The following is a 19296-nucleotide window of genomic DNA, read 5'->3' as shown; positions in this document are numbered from 1 at the left end:
CCATTACAAAGAACTGAAAGCAGCATTGATTAAAACTTTGATATTTAGCCTATGTTGGGGGAAATGGCCTTGGAAATAAGCCAAATGTTAATTATTTTTCTAAACCTTTGTTACATATTATTTTGAAGTTTCTTGTAAGATGGCTTGACAAGAAGAACATTACATGACTCCAAGGTGACCTAGAAGCAATTTTTTAAAAGTTTAATTGGTTGCTGCTGTTCCATTAAGATTTTTTATAAGTCCTTTAGTGGTTTAGGGCTGTCATTTGTCCCTTGGTTTTTTTTTTTTACTGCTATAAGGTTAAGATAAAATTCATTCCAAAATAATTATTCAGTCTCAGAAGCAACCTTATTATAGGATAATATAGCAAAAAAATTGTATGTCTACTTACAAATAGCAGTTTACATTGCAAACACTTTCCTGTGCACATAAGGCCATGGAAATATGAAGAATATTGACTGTGGGCTCCATTGGTTTTTCTTTTTTTCCTGAAGAACTTGGTGGTGGTGGGTGGTGTCTCACAGTTCACATATTGTTAGCTCTCACACACTAACTGAAGATATTGATGAATTTTTAACAAAGGCTTGCTTTTTTCAACATGTTAATTAGCCATTGGAGTTGTGCATTAACAAGCAAAAACAATTTTAGACAAAGGGACTAAATATTCCTTCTCCTCTGAACTGCTCAAATTTCACTCTCCTTGGGTCATGAGATGCCATTTCATAATTCTCCAGTTATCACTGGATTGACAGGATCTAATTTTTTTAATATTAAAAACAAGGGTGGGACACACACACATCCCCCACTTAGAAACCTCAGACTTTTCTGGTTTTCTTTATTTATTGGGAGAAAAAAAAAAAAAGAGACATGACCCTCTTCCTCTTCTCTCCCCGCTCCATTTCCTTTTCAGGCCACCTTATAGCTGTTGCTGTTCTTGTAATATGTGAATAACTTCAAGGTAATATAACTATGCTGATCAGGATATCCAAGTTCTTTACAGACTTTATTCATTAAACCCTCAATGTCTCATTTCTAAACTTGTCAGAATTCTAATCTTCTTTGTTTGTTTTGATGGATAATATTGATGTTAAAGTGTTTTGTTTTTATCTAAATTTTCAGTTGTACAAAATGATGGCTTTTAAGCATGTTTTTAGTGATTTAAATATTCAGTTTCTGGGAAATCATGAGGAGGGTCAATCTATTATTTACATTATAGTAGACTGTGAGATTCAAAATTAGCTTTATAACTGTTAAAACACAAGTTGTCAACATCCTGTATCAAAATGTATAAAATATCCTTAACTCAAACTTAAGATGACCAGAGGTCCTAATAAAATCAGGACCATCCCGATATTTAGGTGTTTGTCCCACGTCCCGACCAATCTTTGGTCGGGACGCAATTTGTCCTGATATTTCGCTTCACCAGCAACACTCAGCTGCTTTTTCCCCCTTCTTCTCGCTGCTCCATTGGCAGCACTTGCCTTTTTTTCTCTCTTCCGGTGGGGACACCCTCCCCCGCATTGTGTCCCGATATTTTCTCCCTCTCATCTGGTCACCCTACTCAAACTCTAAGTTCTCAAGCAGCATTTTTGTTACTTTGCTTATCTGTACATTTGAATTAGGATCAATGGAAATATTTTGTCTGTGTGGATGCTGAAATCAATATTTACCAATATTTTCCCAATAAAACTCTAATGGTTCTAAGCCTGCATACTGTGGGGCTGGGATGGGGGGAGGAATCCTGACTGTCTTAAAACTGTCAGGTGTCTTAGTAGTAAACTTCTGTTTTTCTTATAGGGATGTGCACAGAGACTGCAGTGAGTTCTGTGAAAACTATTTACTAGCAAATATTTTTTTTTTGTCTGATCCTCCACCTTCATTACTTTAGGGTTTAATTTCACAGGAATAACAATTTGTGAGCATGATGGATTGATTTCCAGGTTATGCCTAATAAAGGCATTCTGAATGTATGTAATGATAAATATGTATATTTATCATTACAATTTCTGCCTCAATCAACATTTACCTCTTAAATCAATACATCTGTTTAACAACCATCTGAAGAGAATTCGTGATTTGCTTATTGCTCCCATTGCACAGAGGGGCTAAGTGTCTCACTTGAGGTCACATTGTAATTAAGTGGCAGAGGCAATTTGACAATCTAGTCTGCATCCCCCAAAGCCAGTGCAGAGCTGCCATCTTTCCTCCCCCTTCAGTCAGCTGAGAACAGGCACTAGAAGCTGCTATGGGGCGTATACCTCTGCAGCTTCATCAAGTGTGTACTAATGTTCTGCCAGCCTCTACTACTAGAAAATCTTGTGTCTGTCCCACATGACCCAGCTCCCCCTCCCCACCCCTGTAACTTGTTTTGCTATTTGTTGCTGCCTAATGGTCTATTCTGCCCAGATCACTTGCTTTGCTGCTCATTTGACTGCATAATTAACATTGCCAGCCAATTGACTCTCTGTATAATTAACAGGGATGGCAGGGCCTTGTTTGTGCCCAGTGTGACATATGATGGCATGGGAAGAATTCAGATAATTTTTTGCTATCCACTTGGTTTTCTGCATATTCATCACAGTAAATGTAGATGACACTGTGGTTATAATGCCAGCAGCAGGTGCTGGTCACTCTTACCTGCTACCCTGGTGGTGATGCGATGGTGGAAAATTTGTAGAAAAATGCTGGTGTTGCCAAGGCCTCGTTGTTATTGTAATTTAATATGGCAAAAACTCATTTCCTTATCTACCCTCCAAAATTTCCAGGACACTAACAGCACCACCATCCTCCCCATCACTCAAACCTATAACCATGGGATTATCTCTGCCTCCTCTCCCCCCTTGCCTCACTCATCTTTGTTCAAGTCCTGCTGCTTCATCCTAAATAACATGCCTAAATTCCACCCTATTCTTTCAATCCCTACCCTAAATGCTCTCATTCAGGCCCTCTTCTCCTGACTTAGATTTCTATTGCACCATCCTCCTTGCTGCCCTCCCCAAAAGCAATGATCTTTCCGCTCCAGTCTCTACCAAACACTGCTCCTAAAACAATCTTCCTTGCCCACCATTCTGACCAGTTCACTGCCTTATTTTAATATGTAGCCCTTGTGTGGCGCTTTTATCAGACCTCAAAGCAACTCACAAAGAAGCTCAGTATCATTATCCTCAGTGATGAGCTGCCAAAATCTTAACAACCGGTTCCCTACCAAGTCTTTGGCGGCGGGTCCTTCATTCACAGCAGGTCTTTGGCATTGAAGGACCCACTGCCAAAGACCCGGAGTGAGTGAAGGATCTGCTGCCAAAAACTCAGAGCGCTGCCTGGTGAGTACAAGCCCCATGTGTTGTTTGTTTTTTACTTTTTTTTAAGTCATCCCTGCTGGGGCCCCGTCGAAACTGTTTGTTTGAATCAAGTCCTCCACTTCCTAAAGCTGGTCCTGCAGATTGGGGTTGCAAAATTGTATCAGGGGCTGGGTAGGGAAGGCAGTGACTCCCAAAACAGCCTGTCCTCCCATCTGACCCCCACCCATGTTCTGCCTCTGCCTGCCTGCCTCAGAACCTACAACCCATCAAGCCCCCCGCTCATTGTTCCCTGACCACCCGTTCCTGAGACACCCACACCCACACACACACCCTAACTGCCCCCCAGGACCTCACCCCCTACTCAACTTGCCCTGCTCCCTGTCCCCTGACTGCCCTGATTCCCACGCCTACCCAATACGCTCCATTCCCTGTCCCCTGACTGCCCCCCTAGAACCTCTGCCCCCTCCAACCACTCCATCCCCCTTATCCAACCCTTCCTCCCAGCTGTGGTCAGGTCCCCTTACCATGCTGCTCAGGGCAGCGTGTATGGATGCCATTCCCCCCCACTGGAGCTTGCAGCCCCACCCCTTACCATGCTGCTCAAAGCAGCAGGAATTGCAGAGCTGCCCAGGAACAGTCCAGTGTGCTGGTGCCGGTGGCACGGCACGCTGAGGTTCTGCAAGAGGGGGGAAGGCAGGGGAGCCTCCCCAGCCGGGAGCTCAGGTGGGCTGGACAGGATGGTCCTACAGGCCAGAGTTTGCCCACCCCTTTGACAACTGGTTGTAAACCAGCTTCTAAATTTAACTGGTTTGCATGAACTGGCTCCAGCTCACCACTGGGTATAGTGTTCGTTCTTGTAACCATTGTGATTAACTCTTCAAGATGAGAGAAGGGTGATACTTGTCACATACCAATCCCCCTCAGAGGATCCCTGGGCACCTACAGTTATAATGGGAGGGTGGGGAGAGGGAAAGAACTTGCATTTGCTCCCAGACTGGTCCCTGCCTTTACAGCCAGCTGGAGACACGTAGACTTCCCTGCAAGAGCTCTGGTGGAAATGAGGGGAAATAATTCCAAACTCACAAGGAATTATCTACTAAAAATTAATCCTGCTGACAGTCTGTTAAATATGGAAGATTGTAAAACAAACACACATAAGTGACATTGTCTAGTATGTCTTTTTTCTCTCTATTGGCTGATAGGAGACCAAATTACCTGCTGTCTGGAGTGGCGTTTTGGGACTTCAGATAAACCAAGATCTTTTCTCTACTGCCTGAAAGGGGGTGAAAAAAAAAGTTAATTCACCTCTATCAAGTCTACAGAACAAAGCAAGCCAATAATAGCTTTGAGAGCTCTCTTTCTGTCAGATTATAGTTCATACCCACCTAGTATAGGCAGATAACAATGTTTACTATCACTTTATGACTTAGTCAGCTAGTGAACTGTACTTAAAGTAATGGAACGAAGCCATTTGTTTTCTTGTTTTCCATTGTATTTATCCAACTCCCCGTGGCTGAGCAGTTAGGGAAGAAGGGAAAAAGATTGTAAGTTGGTAAGTATACCAGCTGGCGATGGTACAATAAAGCCCCAAACTCTCTTTCCTCATGAACTAGAGCCTTTATGAACTAGAGCTGTGCACAACCTGAATTCTTGTTTTATAGGAAATGCTGTGATTTTTGAGGAGTTTGTTCTGAATTGGAAAGGTCTTTTTGGTGGTGGTGGTGGTTCCAAAACTTCCCACAGTTTTGGAATTTTTTTCAAATGTTTCAATTTTAAAAACTTACTTATTTTGGGCCAATTGAAATATTTTATAATATAAAATTTCTATCCAACTTTGTATTGAAACATTCCATTTTGAGATAGTCAAGATGGAATGTTTGACCTGATTGACATGCTTCACTTAAGGTTTTTTCTATAATGTTGTCAATTGATTCTCGTTACTGCAGAATATTTAGATATAGATGAATCAGCACTTTCTGACAAATGTTCAGTCAGAAAATTTTAAACAGCCCCTTTAGTAACATCATATATTCAAGAGCAAAACGACTCAGATGTGGTGACAGCTACTAGCAACCTTCCCGGCTTTCAGCACTCTACTCCACTCCACTCTAAATAGCCACCAGAGCAGCACCAGCTTCCACTTTGCTTTCATAGCCCCAGCCCAGGTCATCCATGTGATAAGCAGGGAACCTGGGCATTTCTGGTAATCCCTTATGTGCTGCAGTTTTTAAGAACCATCTTTTACCTTGTCACAACCGATGTTGCCAGCTCTCTGTCACCACAAGTCTTGCAATATCTGCTATTCTTCTCAAAGCCCCAGCTCCTGGGGTCTTGTGAAGGTGAGAATCTCAAGTTTAATTTTTTTTTAAAGTTTGTTTCTAGCCCTTATGGTTGTGGAGAAAATCTTTAAAACGTGATCCGAGTGTATCATAAAGCTCCAAAAGCGAGGAAGCAAACAAAACCTGTAATATATTTTTTACATTTCTTTTAAAAAAGCCAGTTATGACTTTGGGGCACTTGTTTTATTTTGAAGGTTTGGGATTGGCAAGGCCTTTTAAGTGAAGCCAAGTCAATCCATGTGTGACACTTGTCACCAGATTTCCCTAAATAAAATGGTTACCAGAACAGTTACAATGAACATATTCAAATATGCTCGGGTGTTTAAAGTATGTGCTTGGGCAGGTGTTGGGACACTCATAAGAACAAAGCTGAGTCCTTCACATCATGACTTCATTCCTTGCGCAATATGATCAGTATTTTGTCTCATGTGTAGCACTATTTTTGCAGAGGTGGTTGAGGTTACTGTGGCTTTTTTTAGCCAGTCCAGTGATTTATGAAGCTACAGCCAGGTCTGAATTCTGCACACTACAGTGTTGCTATCCACAAAGCTTGGGGATATAGCTGCATTGAAACAGTCCCAGGCTATCTCCCTAACCATATCTCCGCCTGTGCCCAGAATATGCATCAATAGTGTTTAATAGATATAATGGAGGTCTCAGCTTTGCTTGTAGGAGCTGGAGACAGGTTCTTCTAATCAACTTATTTAGTTGACTCTTAACTTTGGAAAATAATTCCTATCCGGTCAAAAAGTGAATCCTGCTCTTCCACCATGGTTTTCCACAATAGTTAAAAGAAGGGAAAAGTTGTAACTAGCCACATGCTTTTGATTAGAGGAGAGGACCATGGGAGATGAAACAAAGAAGCCAATAGACTACTTTAAATTGTATTGTCTGTTGAGTTGGACCTAGGCCATGAAGTGCTAAATTAGATTCAAGCTTCGAAAGTTTGAGAGTTTGCTCCTGGCGTTCCAGTTCAGACCCATCTTTATAGATTAATTGTCCATCTGTAATGTGTTAAAGTGCCACATTATATAGGGAAAACTATTGCTCTGAATGCTCAGGCCAGTAGTGAAGGGTTTTTTATTCTTTATGAGCAGCTCTGGTCTGTTTCAGTGAGCTTCCTGCTGAACAGCCTGAGAACTCTTGCAGTTAACAGAACAAGTATGCATCAGAATGTGAAGACGAGGCACTAAAATCAGAATCTAGAGAACTGCAGTGATTGCCAATTTGGGTGGAACTCTTACCTGTGCATAGTAACAAGATGACATATGGTGATGTCTCAGGGACCTTCTCTCTACAGTTAGGACCAACTGCAACAATTATGAAAATGAGGCACCATGAACCCTCAAGAGTGACACCCCTTGGCTCAGGGAGCAGAACTTTCTAGGCAGGGACACTTTGTCTTTGGGAAATCCTACCACTGAAGATTAGTAGCATTGAAGCCTGACACCTTCAGTATGAAAGGTAAGACCCATCTCTTTGCCAGAGCTTTCCCACAATAGTAACCAACCCCCAGGATTGCATGGAAGGAAAGAAGCAATAATGAAAGAAATAGGACTGAAAAGATTGTTCTGCTCCCTCCTTCCTAACCTAAGCACAAGAATGTGTTTGGGGTTTTTTGTGTGTGTGGTGGCTTTCTAAAATCTTTTAGAAAGGTATTCAGTTATTGCCATAATGAGCTTGCCATAAACTCACAGACAGGAAGAGACAGAGATGGGCATGAATGGGGCACAACATGATTTTGTGTTTAAACTAGTGGACTTCTTTCTTCAAAGCAGGATTTCAGAGACTGCATGAGAAAGTTTAAAAATTCTCCCCACAGAGAGAGAACATATTCTGATGGAACATGGCAAAGAAATTCTTTTCAAGGTTGGATTTGAATACACAAACAACTGCCATCCTGGTGCTCCTCTTCCTGCAGGATCCATGTGATGTAATTCCCCTGCCAACACAGACTTCTCTTTATCCCTAGCAGAGCTCTGCAGAAAAGCTTTCTCTTTCTTTGGACTGCTGAGCAGCAGCTCTTTCTCGTGCATGCATTTTTCTTTTAATTATAATTTTGACAGTATCTATCTCAGCTCATAAGTGTGAAATTAGTGTTTACATAATCTGAGCTAGTTAACCTAATTTAAAGTGACCTGTCACCTTCCAGTCTTGGCTGGAATAGAGAATAGTACTGTACATGTAACACCACACACTGTCGCATTGCAGGAATAAATAGCTTGACATTTTGCTTTATCTGAAGCTTAACAAGGGATTCCCTCTTACTGGAATTTTAGACATTCTGTTTGAACTTAATATGCATTTGAAATTGTGGTTTATAAAATAGATTTTGCACTTTCAAACTTGGCTTCTTTCTTACTACCAAATACTTCTGATGATCACTTCCTCCCAGTGCTACCAGCCACAGCTTTCGTGACTGGCTCATTAGCCTATCGTTATTTTATCTTTATTACCTTTCTGCCAGTGAAAATCTTATAAGGGCAATGGATTATTCACCTCTTTGGCTTTTAAATGTGATTTGTTTCAGCTCAGATTAATTATATTAGTAATACATTTCTGCTTTAAGGTTTCTAATTGAAAGTATCCTGTGCTTCTTATTCAAATACTTAGTTCCTGTTTAAAAACAAGATTTTACACCATTTCTTTGTGACTAATGAATGTTTAAAGGGACAAATCAAGTAAAATATTTTTACTTGTTACAAAATTTTAAATCTATTGTTAGTTAGTTTACTTTTCACCATTTATGCTATTTATTTTCTGATTTCCCATACCTCCCTCAGTAATGGAATTTTTATCATGCAGTGTTAGAATTTACTACCTGATGAACCGGATACACCTTTTTATAGTTTTATCTCTCACCTGGTGAAGCAGCAGATTCCAAATTTCACCAAGTTTATCTTCCCAACGAGCTAACGACTGCCAGCCTGACCCAGTTGTGACTTGGGATATTTCAAAGCTATTAGGCCAGTAGAACAGAGCAGCCTTGGGGTCCAGCTCTTGCAAATGTATCTTAATTACCTACCTTTGTACAGTACTTCACCAGACCTCATTCTCTGCCATAGAGGCAATAGGTTCAGAATGTGATCTGCACATAGGATATGCATCAATGGAACATTGAATGATTGCTGATGTCTTCTTCAACATGCTTCTGATTAATAGCTAATTTGAGCCCTCTCAGCAAATTAGGCTATTGTATAAACTTGCTGCCCTTTCACTGCTTCTTGACTTGTGCAGTGATCTGTGTGTTACTGTCACCTGGCTGGAATCCTGGCAAGACAAGACACTTGTCTATTCAATATATCAGCTGAAGTCTTAAAGATTTTGCAATTTTTTTTAATCTCTTCAAGGCCCTATTCTCTTCTGCTGTGACCCTATTAAAGTCCAGTGAGGCTACACGAACAGATGCATATACAGTCTGAAATCAAGTTAGCCTGAATAATGACCCGTTCCATACCCAGAAGAAAACACAATACAAGTAACTGAAAGGTTCAAAATAGAGGTCTTGATTCAGCAAAACAGTTAAGCACCTGCTTAAATCCATTATTACTGCTATGAATTTGTATTTTGATACTTCCTAGAAGCTAGGGCTCCATTCTGGTAGGCACTGTACAAATATATAACAGAGAGGGCCCCTGCCCCAGAGAACTTGCAATGTAAGCTCATAGGCAAGAGGTGGCTACAACAAATGAAGAGGGGAAGCATAAGGAAACAATCATGGTCAGTACTGAAAAAGGTTGGTCACCACTAACTAGTTGTCTAACCATCACTGAGTTTTCTGTAGGCGTTACAGCACTTACCTATCATTAATGACTTCCATAGGACTTAAACATGTGCTTAACTTTAAGCATGGGTTTAAGCACTTTGCTGAATTGGGGCCATAATACTCCAGCCAACTGCTTTAATTGTGGACCAAGATGAATTTCTTGAGAGTAGTGACCACTGCAATTATTACATGAGACTGCCCTGACGTTTAGTTCTGTTTTCAGTAGAGTTTCTCAATAGCTCCCAAACTGGGTACATTCTGTCCAGCCAGAAGAACTGAAGCCCCCTTTGATTGAGTAAGATTTTTAACTTGTATTAACCCATCTCAACACAAATTCCAGTGGTCAGTGATGTAATAGATTCTTTTCCCAGAAAACACTCTCTGGAGAGTAATCCTGTCAGGAACTGGAAGCCCTCTCACTTGGTGCTTGTATTTGTTGTAAATACCCTGACTGAAGGCTTTTGTTCATGGTCTGAGATGAACCTTGTCATTTTTACCCTTCTCAACTGCACCATTGTCCGAGCCTGGAGAATAATTAGGATCTGATCTATGAAGAAAAAATCCAGCATAAGATGAAAACAGTTCTTCCATTACAGACTATCTAGGGGCTTTGTCAAAAAAACTGTCAGCTGCAGGGAGCCATTTAGGCTACATTTACACTTGGAGCTGGACGGGTGAGTCACAGCTTGGGGAGAGGGAGAGTTCAGTGGTTTGAATGGTGTCCTGCTAAATTTAGGGTTGTGAGCTCAGTGCTTGAGGGGGGCCATTTAGAGATCTGAGGCAAAAATCAGTCTGGGGATTGGTCCTGATTTGAGCAGGGGGTTGGACTAGATGACCTCCAGAGGTCCCTTCCAACCCTGATAGTCTATGACTAGACATATGTGAACTCTCCTGGAGCTACTGCACTAAAAATAGCAGCTGTGGTAGCACAACCAGCATGCGGTAGCTGCCCCAAGCGTGTACCTGCAGGCTCTGGACAGGTTTGTCTTCAGGGAAGCTAGCCACTCTTGTAGCTCACCTCTACTCATGGCCTTGTGGCTACGCTACTGGTTTTAGTGCTAGCATAACCCAGGCCTGCTAGGGGTGGCACTCTGTCTCCATCTAGTGGCAGCTAGACCAGCTAGTGAGGGAGTCTGCTACAGCGTTGGCTAAGGGATGTATCTTTTGGCTGCTATAGTAGAGAGGCTCATGGATTAAACTCCAGAGGTACTAGGTTTGATCCTGGCCCAAGATAACCAGAGTCTGTCACCATGATGCTAGCTCAGTGAGAATTAACAAAAGTATATTACCCAGGGAACATTGCTTCTCTCACTGACTATGGCTTTAAATTTATTGATGGATTTCTTTGTTAAAAATTGGGCAGCGTGTCACCATAGCTACCTATATAATTAGCAGAGAATACGTCACACCCATTCATCAACATCCAGTGTTCTTGCTCTGGGTGCAGTTCAAGGTGTTTGTGTTTTGATCTATGAATTCCCTACGTGGCTTGTGGTTAATGGCTTTCTACCATCACAGCAGTGGAAATCAAATGGACCATTTTTGCTTTGAGGTCTTTGACCTGGACTCTGATAGTGGCTGGCTGAGAGTTCTTGGGGAAGAGCCCTTGACTGGAATTCACTCCTCCTGCTGGTCTATCAAAGCATGAGTTTATGACCTTCAGGTCACAATGTAAACCCCATCAACTTCCTTAGGCTTTTGCCTGAGAAGGAGGATCCATTGAGGTGATGTTCAAGGAGCTGCATTGACTTTGTCAATATGTTCTTTCTCTGTTTATCTTTATGCGCAGAGCTAGAGATTTAGTGAGGGGCCCAATTTACAAAGCAAATAAAATACTCTGATGTGCACAAAGTCAATCCAATGGGATAACTGCCCGTTCATTTTAATATTAACCCCAAACCAGCAGGTGGAGTTCTCTCAGGGAGAATACTGTTAACTGCTGCAAACTTGACTTTACAACCAAGAATTTCGTGGGGGAGTAGGGGGGAGCAGCTATGTCAGTCGATTTCTAGGTGCTAATTATCGGAGAGCCAGTCAGTATTGTCACAGAATATATTTGAGCCTAGGCTGGTTCAGAGACTGAGGATGAAAATATCCCCTTTTGCCAGCTTTCTTTCTTTCCTTCATCAAAAGAACTGGTTAGTTTTTAGATAATGGTAAAGGGACAAATCCACGTTTTGGGGGCAGCAGAATAGATGTGGCTGTGCTGAGCAAGGGGGGAGGGCTGGATACGGGGCAGCCAAAAGGGCAGTCTCTGCATGAGTGCCCTCCTTGGCAGCTCATTTGGGGGTGGGGGAAGGCAGAGACAGAACAGAGGCAGAGAAACATGCTCTATTACTACATATATTCTCTCTCCTTCCTTCCCTGGGGACGAGGGATGCTAGAACATCGCTGTCAAAAAGCTGTGTGAAGCCAGGGGATTATCCCTTTCAATGCTAACACCAACAAGTGCTGCTTTTAAAATGCAGAACTAAGAAGGGACTAAAATATTGACTCTAGGATATTTCTGACTACTTCTGAAAATACTTTTTTTTACCACGTTTTGTATATTTTTGGCCAGTTAATAGATTTATGTGGTGTAACTTTGCTGAACATCTCAATTTTATCACTTTGTTTGTTTATTTCCTAATCAGTTTGTGGTTCATTTTTTTTCTTCTGTCTCACAGGTGTCTTGTTAAAAAGGCATAAAAATGTATTGCTGCAGCTTTAAATTTTATAATTGTGTTGAATCAAATTACTTTACAGTACTTACTGGATGACAGTTGTGTAATTGATACAAGTCTCTGGTCTCTGTGACAGAGACAATGGGCAGTGCAAGCATTTTAGAAAAAGATCAAGTTCCTGACAGAAGAGGAAATCAATGTTTAAATAATGTAATTATAAGCAAGACTACAACTTCCTATGAGCTGTTGATTGGCATTCTTTTTGCTGCTTCCTGAATGTGGTTTTGTGCAAGACATATTGCTAAGAAGGGCCTAAAATGAATTTCCTGATGATCAAATAAGACAGGATGACAGTAAGGGTAATTCCGTATAGGCATAGTTGTACAATGCCAAAACTCACTCAGTGGGAGCTATGCTGTCGAATCCCTGATGGAAAATCATGCTATTAAGACTTGGCTTCACAGTTTGATGTCTGCATTGCAGTTTAGAACACGCAGGGTGACACAAGGCTGAGGAATATAGCCATGAAATCCAGCATGTACCTACTTTCTTCTTTCCCCCCCAGCTCTGCGTAGCAGCTCAACAACTCAATCCTATTCCCAGCAGACAGCTAAAGTAACCTGGATGTGTGTTGGGAAAGGTCTAGGGGAAAACTAAATCCAGCCATTGCACGTCCACTGTGCAAAGAAGAAAGGAGAGTGGCTTCACGTTGCCAGGAATCCCTTATCCTACCCCCAATTCCCCTTTTAGCTACGTATATAGAGCAGTGTTCTATAGACAGCACTCATGTAGCTTCCACCAATCCTACCCTCTTGCTTCATCACCCACCCATGGAGCAGAACTGCATTGCTGCCACTTCATGCCAGGCTCTTTGCCTTGAGGGGGAGGAAAAGGAAGGAGGGAGGAAAGATCAGAAGAGGATGGAGGGAGAAAGGGAATCTGAGGCTGAGAGAATTTTCTACCATTCCCAACAGATTTAAAAATAAATTGTGAAACAGAAAATCTACATTTTCAAACAATGTAACAATTCCCTTTTTTACAGCAATGTTTCTTATGGAGAATGTCATCTGAAGAGAATGTACTCCATTTTACTTCTGATTCTATAGTTTGTGTTAACTGTCATTGCACTGTGCTACGACTGTTTAGCACTGCCAACTATTAATTACTTTCCTGTATTTGTCAATTTAAGGCAGGCTCTACACTTTTACTGTAATTTTTGTAATTTAGATTATTAAATTCAATTAATATTGCAGGTAACAAAGAAAAGAGCAGATACAAATTAATAGAAAAATAGAGGTGTTGCATATCATCCCATTACTTAACTATTTTATGTAACATGTTTCCTATATATAAAAATTGTGTGTATGTCAGGGAGAGTGCATAAGATCTATAATTCACGACCTGGAAGCATGCCACATTTATGATGTGATTTTTAACAGGTCTTTCTTTAGCAGTTCATAAAATACCATCGCTTTACGAACTGCCCAGAGTTCAGAAGTGCATGACCATTTTTTTGGATGACTGTAATAGTCAAAATTACCATTTTTCTTCTAACAACAAGCAATTAAGTTCAAGTAGTTGAGGACCTTTCAGCCTGGTGTGATGCTTGTTGCAACTGACAAATTATCATAAAACCCTTCCTTATGCACTAAAAGGAACTTCTTGTTCTTTCCTTAATAGTATTGGATCAACTGGCTGTGTCCTTTTGTGTTTTCAGAAAGCAAAAATTAAAAACATAGCACAATGGAAATAACAAGCAGGTGCTAGACCACTACCATTGATACCTTGTCTGACACAATATGTTCTCCTACCTTTCACTTCCAAGGGAAAACTTTGTGCTAGGACCTATTAAGGGGCAGCTAGAATAGTACATCTTTGAGTGTGTGGTATAATGTGCCTCCAAGGTAGAATAGAAACCAGAGAAACCTATTTATGGAACTTATAGGTCCCTTGTCTCTACCCTGCCTGCTTGCGGGAACCTCTTTCTAGTAAGCATATTAAAAAATGAAGGACAAGATCCTCCTATGGAAGGAAAAAAAACAGGATCAGGCTATAGTGGAAAGTTAGCTTCCCTGGAATCATCCATTATGATGGGATTCAGAGAAAAATGGGCTGGAAATGTTAAGAGACTTTGGCTTCATCCCCTGGCTGTGGATCTCAGGGATCCTTATCCCTCGTGGAATCACAAGTCATCTTTCTTCAACTGGGGGGAAGGGGTGGGGTGAGCAGACAGTAGCATGGAGGGTATTCTTCTGCCCATACAGAGTGAGGGAGCAGACCTTCACTTGTACAGCCCTCTTCCCTCCACCACCTACAGAGCATAGCCTGAAGCCTACCGCCATGGAGGGCAGGTCCTCAGCACCAGGGCCAGTAGCAGTATTTCACCTCCTTCCTGCAGCAAGATCTCTAAGCAGAGGATTGCATTTTAGTGTAGATCACCCACAGCCTCCCCAGGCCAGTTATTTCTTGTGTCCTTCTGGTGTACGGGTGGAATAATTATCACAATGTACATATTTTCATTAAATCCAGTAAACTCCTTGGAAGAGTGATTTGCTATAAGTGAGGTTTAGATTAGATGACATTTGGCTCCGTTCTGTCTTCAATGCACAGTGCTGACTTTTTGTGTTAAGTAAAGTTCAAGTTCTGGGCTTCTCCAGGAGATGTAGCCCAGGGGCCACTAACCCAGAGTAGAGTAGCCAAGAATTGCCCTGCTTAAGGCAGTCTCACCTCCCAGGGCTAGTACATGATAGTTCTGCAACCTGAATTGACTCTGACTCTCAGTAGTCATGTGCAGTATGAGAACTCCTGCCCTGTCCCATACATGCTGGTGTTTGCACAGGCCCTGTGCTGGGGAATTCTCCCATGGCTAAGGCTTTTTATTATTTAGTAGGTGCTCAAGGGCTCAGAAAATGAGAATCTGGAGCACTTTACCCTGTCACCATATGAAATAAATCTGCTCCAGATCAGTACTGCCCAGAAATCATTACCCTCCGTTGTCTGCTTGGCCTACCTGAAATTAATTAGTGGGTCTGGCCCGTTTTCTAACACTTACACCCTGTGTGTGGCCTGCTCTTGTTCATAGAATCATAGATTATACCCTATATGTGGCCTGCTCTTGTTGGCAGTCTCTAAAGAGAGAGCCAGGCCTGAATGGAAATAGGGACTAACTGATCTGTGCAGCCCCTGAGCTAGTCTCTCCTGCTCAGAAGTGATGGAGAGTATAGGGGTCCCTTGCACTGGCACCCTCTGCTCTCTAGATACAGGTAACTTCAGGTTGCAGGGCTGAACCTTTTCTCCAGCACTAAATTAGCCTTACCGAGAATGGTTCAAGCTATTGCAAATGCTTAGGAAAGTGAAGGCTGCTGCTCTTGTCCCTACACATATTTTTAAAAGAATGTGAACTTTAGAGAAAAAAATCTCATTATTCTACAGCCTTGTGTGCTAAATCCCAGTCAGGGGCCAGAGTTTTCAACTCTTTTACCCATCCCCAGAAGGAGAGGCTCAGAGAAGGAGCTGTAAGCTTCAGTGGAGTGTGTGTCTCTCCCCTGCGAGTCGTGTCCTACACCTGCACCTCCCCTCCAACAAGGCATTCTGCGGGACCTGCAGCACTAACTGCACAGTAGCCAAACTCCCATGTTGATTAGCTCAACTGCCAGCCCCGATTACCCAAGAGAGAGTGGATGATTCTATTAGGGACCAGCTGTGCTGCGTAGCCTCTTACCGGACTGCTCCCTGTCCTGGCACACTAGACGCTTCCTGCCTCTCTAATCCTCTGGACAGGAGTGGGAGCCCCGGCTCCTGGCTCCCCAAAGAAACCTGCAGCTGCGTCCTACCCTGGCCACAGGCCCCCAGCACAAGGGCTCCCCCTCTCCCAGGCGTGTGGGACAGGCACCCTGTGCCCTCCAGGCAACTAGGGCCCAAGGGGTGCAATCAGGGCTTGCACCTGTCTCCTGTCCAGCGTCTTGGGAGGCACTAGGGCGGGGCAGGGTCTCCCTGCTACCTGGGCGCTGAGCAGGCAGCGCTCCGCGCCCCACTTGGAAGCCCAGTGAGGAGGAAGCGAAGCCGCTCCGCCCCCGTTCCCCAGCGCGGCGGGCAGGCGGCGCTCTCAGCCCTGGCTGCTGCGCCCCAGGCTCTCCGGGCTGGGAGGCGCTGCGCGGAGCCGGCAGCAGCCACTCTGCAGCGGCTTGGCACCGGGCAGGCGGATGCGAGCGGGTTCCTCGTCTGCTCTCGGGGTTGCGGGGGGAGCTGCGCTGCTGGGCGCCCGGCAGGGGGCCGGGGAACGCGGCCAGCTGAGCTCCAGGGATTTAGCCAGCGCGGGGCTCTCTCCGATGGGCTGGAGCTGGGGGACAACGCGCGCGGAGCTCCGGTGAGTACAAGCCGCGTCCGGGCGCGCCGGCGTTCGCCTCTCCCGGCTGGATGGTCCCACTGCCGGGAGGCGCGGCCAGCATCTGCGGCTCCCCCTGGTACCGGGATCTCCAGCGCCCTCCCTGGTACAGGGCTCACTGGAGCCGGTCACTGGTTCTTTGGGTTTGTTTTTTAAACAAAACAAAAAAAATACAAAAACCATCTGCAGACGTGGCAGGTAGAGCTGCCCCGTCCTCAGCTTTAAATGCACATTGGCGGGGCTGCAAAGAAAGCTTGTCGGCTTCAAAAACGGCACCTCTGTGAACGTGACCAAAATATGTTGTAATGCACCTTGTAGCGTTCTCCGAGCCCTGCTGCGGGGCTGGGGCATGTTTCTAAAGGTGTGATTGCAAACCAGTCCGGAAGGGGGTCTTGCGTACGGGCTGGACATCTCACAGCATGATGTGGACAGATTAGCTTTCTGGCGTTACTCGTGTGGGGAGGATAAACTTTGTGTTTACTGCCGCACTCCTCCATCGATGGATGATGCTGCCCGAAGTCGATTAGCAAAGGTCTGCGATGGATGGTCATTTGTTGCCGGAGAAAGATGGGGAGTTTGACGGGAATGAAACTGCCCTCCGAGGTGTGAGAAATCCTGGGGAACTGGGTGGGACTGGAGGATCTCCAGCGGTTAGGGGCTGATTGGATGTAGTTAAATCAAAGCGGGGGGCGATCAGTCCCGGTAGCACGGAAGATGTTGTATTAGGCAGGAGGGGTGTGTATTTAGAAATGCTTTATTCTTTCCGTGGGTCCCAAACACCTGTTTGGAAGTGAGGTCTGGCTCCAGTTTGTAGCTGCCCGTGTTGCCTTCTAACAAGGAAGTACCTGGGACGTCATTGAAGTTTTTGTTTGTTTCTGCTGCTCTAACCCTACTTCCAAAAACCTTGCCAGTGCAATATTCTTTTATTTATAGACCGTTATCTCCCTGCTCTTGTGCACACGCGTCCTTTCCTGAGGAGTTGGGAGAGCAGCCTGTAGTCTTGCTCTGATGCTTATCTTTATTTCCATTGAGAATCCTGGGCTACCGGGAACCTAGGTCTGAACATTTGTTTCAGGCTCTATCTTGACATATAAAATCTCAATCGGAGAGTAATTTTCTTTAAACCAAATGTGATTTAAATTGACTCAACTGTTGTAGGAAAACACTGGGGAAATGTCTTCTCAGGAGCTGTTTTCTCTGTCTCAGATTTAAAGACAGCTCTGTTTATATATTTACTATTGCTGTTTTTCCAGGAGACTAATCTATATATAATGTGGTTGACTTATTTAAAACAACCCCTCAAAATGGACAAGTTAGAGTCTGAAAATCACCAGCTAGGTACATACAGCTGTTCTGAACACCGGGTTACTGCAATGTGCACATTTCTATTAACAGTGAAATGGTTTCAGTCTCTAGATTCACCTTCACATTGTATAGCTCTGTGGCTCTCAAAGATCCATTTACACCATGAACACGTCCCTAGTGCTAATTAACACTCCGCAGGAGCAGCTGCAGTGGCCTCAGCCAGTAATCAGTTTAACACTACGTGCTGGAGATTGAAACGATATAGCCCGTGATGTTCTGCTGCGTGGTGTGAGAGATCCACTCCGTGCAGCCCTGCTTCAAAGAGGCAGTGGCTTAGTGTGAAGTCGAAGGCATGAGAGGAAAGAGAGATGCACAGGAACGGTTTGTTTCTGGACTACATTTTCTGAACCTTTTGAAAATCTCTGTTGGTTTAAGCCACTCCATGTTAATTTATTACGGGTTTTGTGGCGTAGCTGTCTGTAGTAAGTGCAAGTACTATCTTTCCTTGACATTTTCTCTGCAGTGTGTTTGGGTTTATTTAACTGAAGTCTAAAATAGAAAAATCTGCACTGGAGTGAAGAAACCTCCTGCTCAGGAGTTTTGTATATTTCAAATTTTCTTGACTGCAATAGCTTCATGGGATACACGTTTTGGGCCAAATTCTGTTACACTGGTGGAAATCCAGAGTGACTTTGTAGGCATTGATTTAAATGGAATTGCTCTGGATTTACACTGGTGTAAGCGAGAGGAAAATTTGATCCAGTTTTTGATTATGTTAAATCATATAATCTTACTCCGTCCTACCCCAGCATAACCCAAAAGGCCCAATCCTGCAATCCTTACTCAAATGAAACTCCCACTGACTAGGACCTGCACTCCCAGGTCCTAACAGTGGGGCAGTTCATGCTATCTAGATCCATGCACAAAGAAAATTCACTGCACCTGGCTCTCTCCTCTCCTGCTCAGGAGAAGGTGTCTTGAGCCTCTGGTACTTTCTCTCTCCTCCTCCTTCTTGCTTCCCAAGACTCCTTGGAAAGAGCTCATTTTGGTTGAGATCTGACAGTGGAAGGAGGAGTGAGGATTGAATTTGCTGACTGGTGGAATGTGTTGTAGGTACACACATTGTTTGTCCTCTGACTTCACAGAGGTTACCTGGAAGAAGTAATACAGCAAAGGGCCAGGTTGGGGAAAGGCTGGGAGCAGTCATGGCAGGGGGAGAGCCTGGTAGTGCAGTTCCATTAGAGCCGTACTGCCAGGGAGATGTGCTGCATGGTGGCATCATTGGGAGGAACACCATGGCTGTATCTTTGAGCTCCCTCTTAAGGGAAGCACCATCGGAGGCAATGAGTCAGCTCAAAATAATGAGCACTCGATATAAAATTGCACAAAAACAGTGGTTCTCAAACCTTTTTTTTTTTTTTTTTTTTTTTTTTTTTTGCGGACCAACAGGGCCGGCTTTAGCAAGTGCAGGGCCCGATTTGTACTCACCCAGCGGTGCTCCGGGTCTTCGGCGGCTCTTCGGCAGCGGGTCCTTCACTTG

At 43.7% G+C, this 19296-nt stretch overlaps 1 protein-coding gene across 1 annotated transcript in view; it reads left to right on the top strand.

The window, feature by feature from the left end:
* Window positions 1–16360: 16360 nt before the first annotated feature.
* Window positions 16361–19296, top strand: part of RASGEF1C (RasGEF domain family member 1C) — a 124875-nt gene continuing 121939 nt past the window's right edge. The window contains exon 1 of the mRNA XM_032777919.2: window positions 16361–16433. The gene's annotated coding sequence lies outside the window, so the exon portion shown is untranslated. The remainder of the gene's footprint in view (window positions 16434–19296) is intronic.

This window comes from Chelonoidis abingdonii, chromosome 7 (genome assembly GCF_003597395.2).
Source record: "Chelonoidis abingdonii isolate Lonesome George chromosome 7, CheloAbing_2.0, whole genome shotgun sequence".
Taxonomy (NCBI): Eukaryota; Metazoa; Chordata; order Testudines; family Testudinidae; genus Chelonoidis; species Chelonoidis abingdonii.
This window is presented reverse-complemented; position numbering and strand designations above follow the sequence as displayed.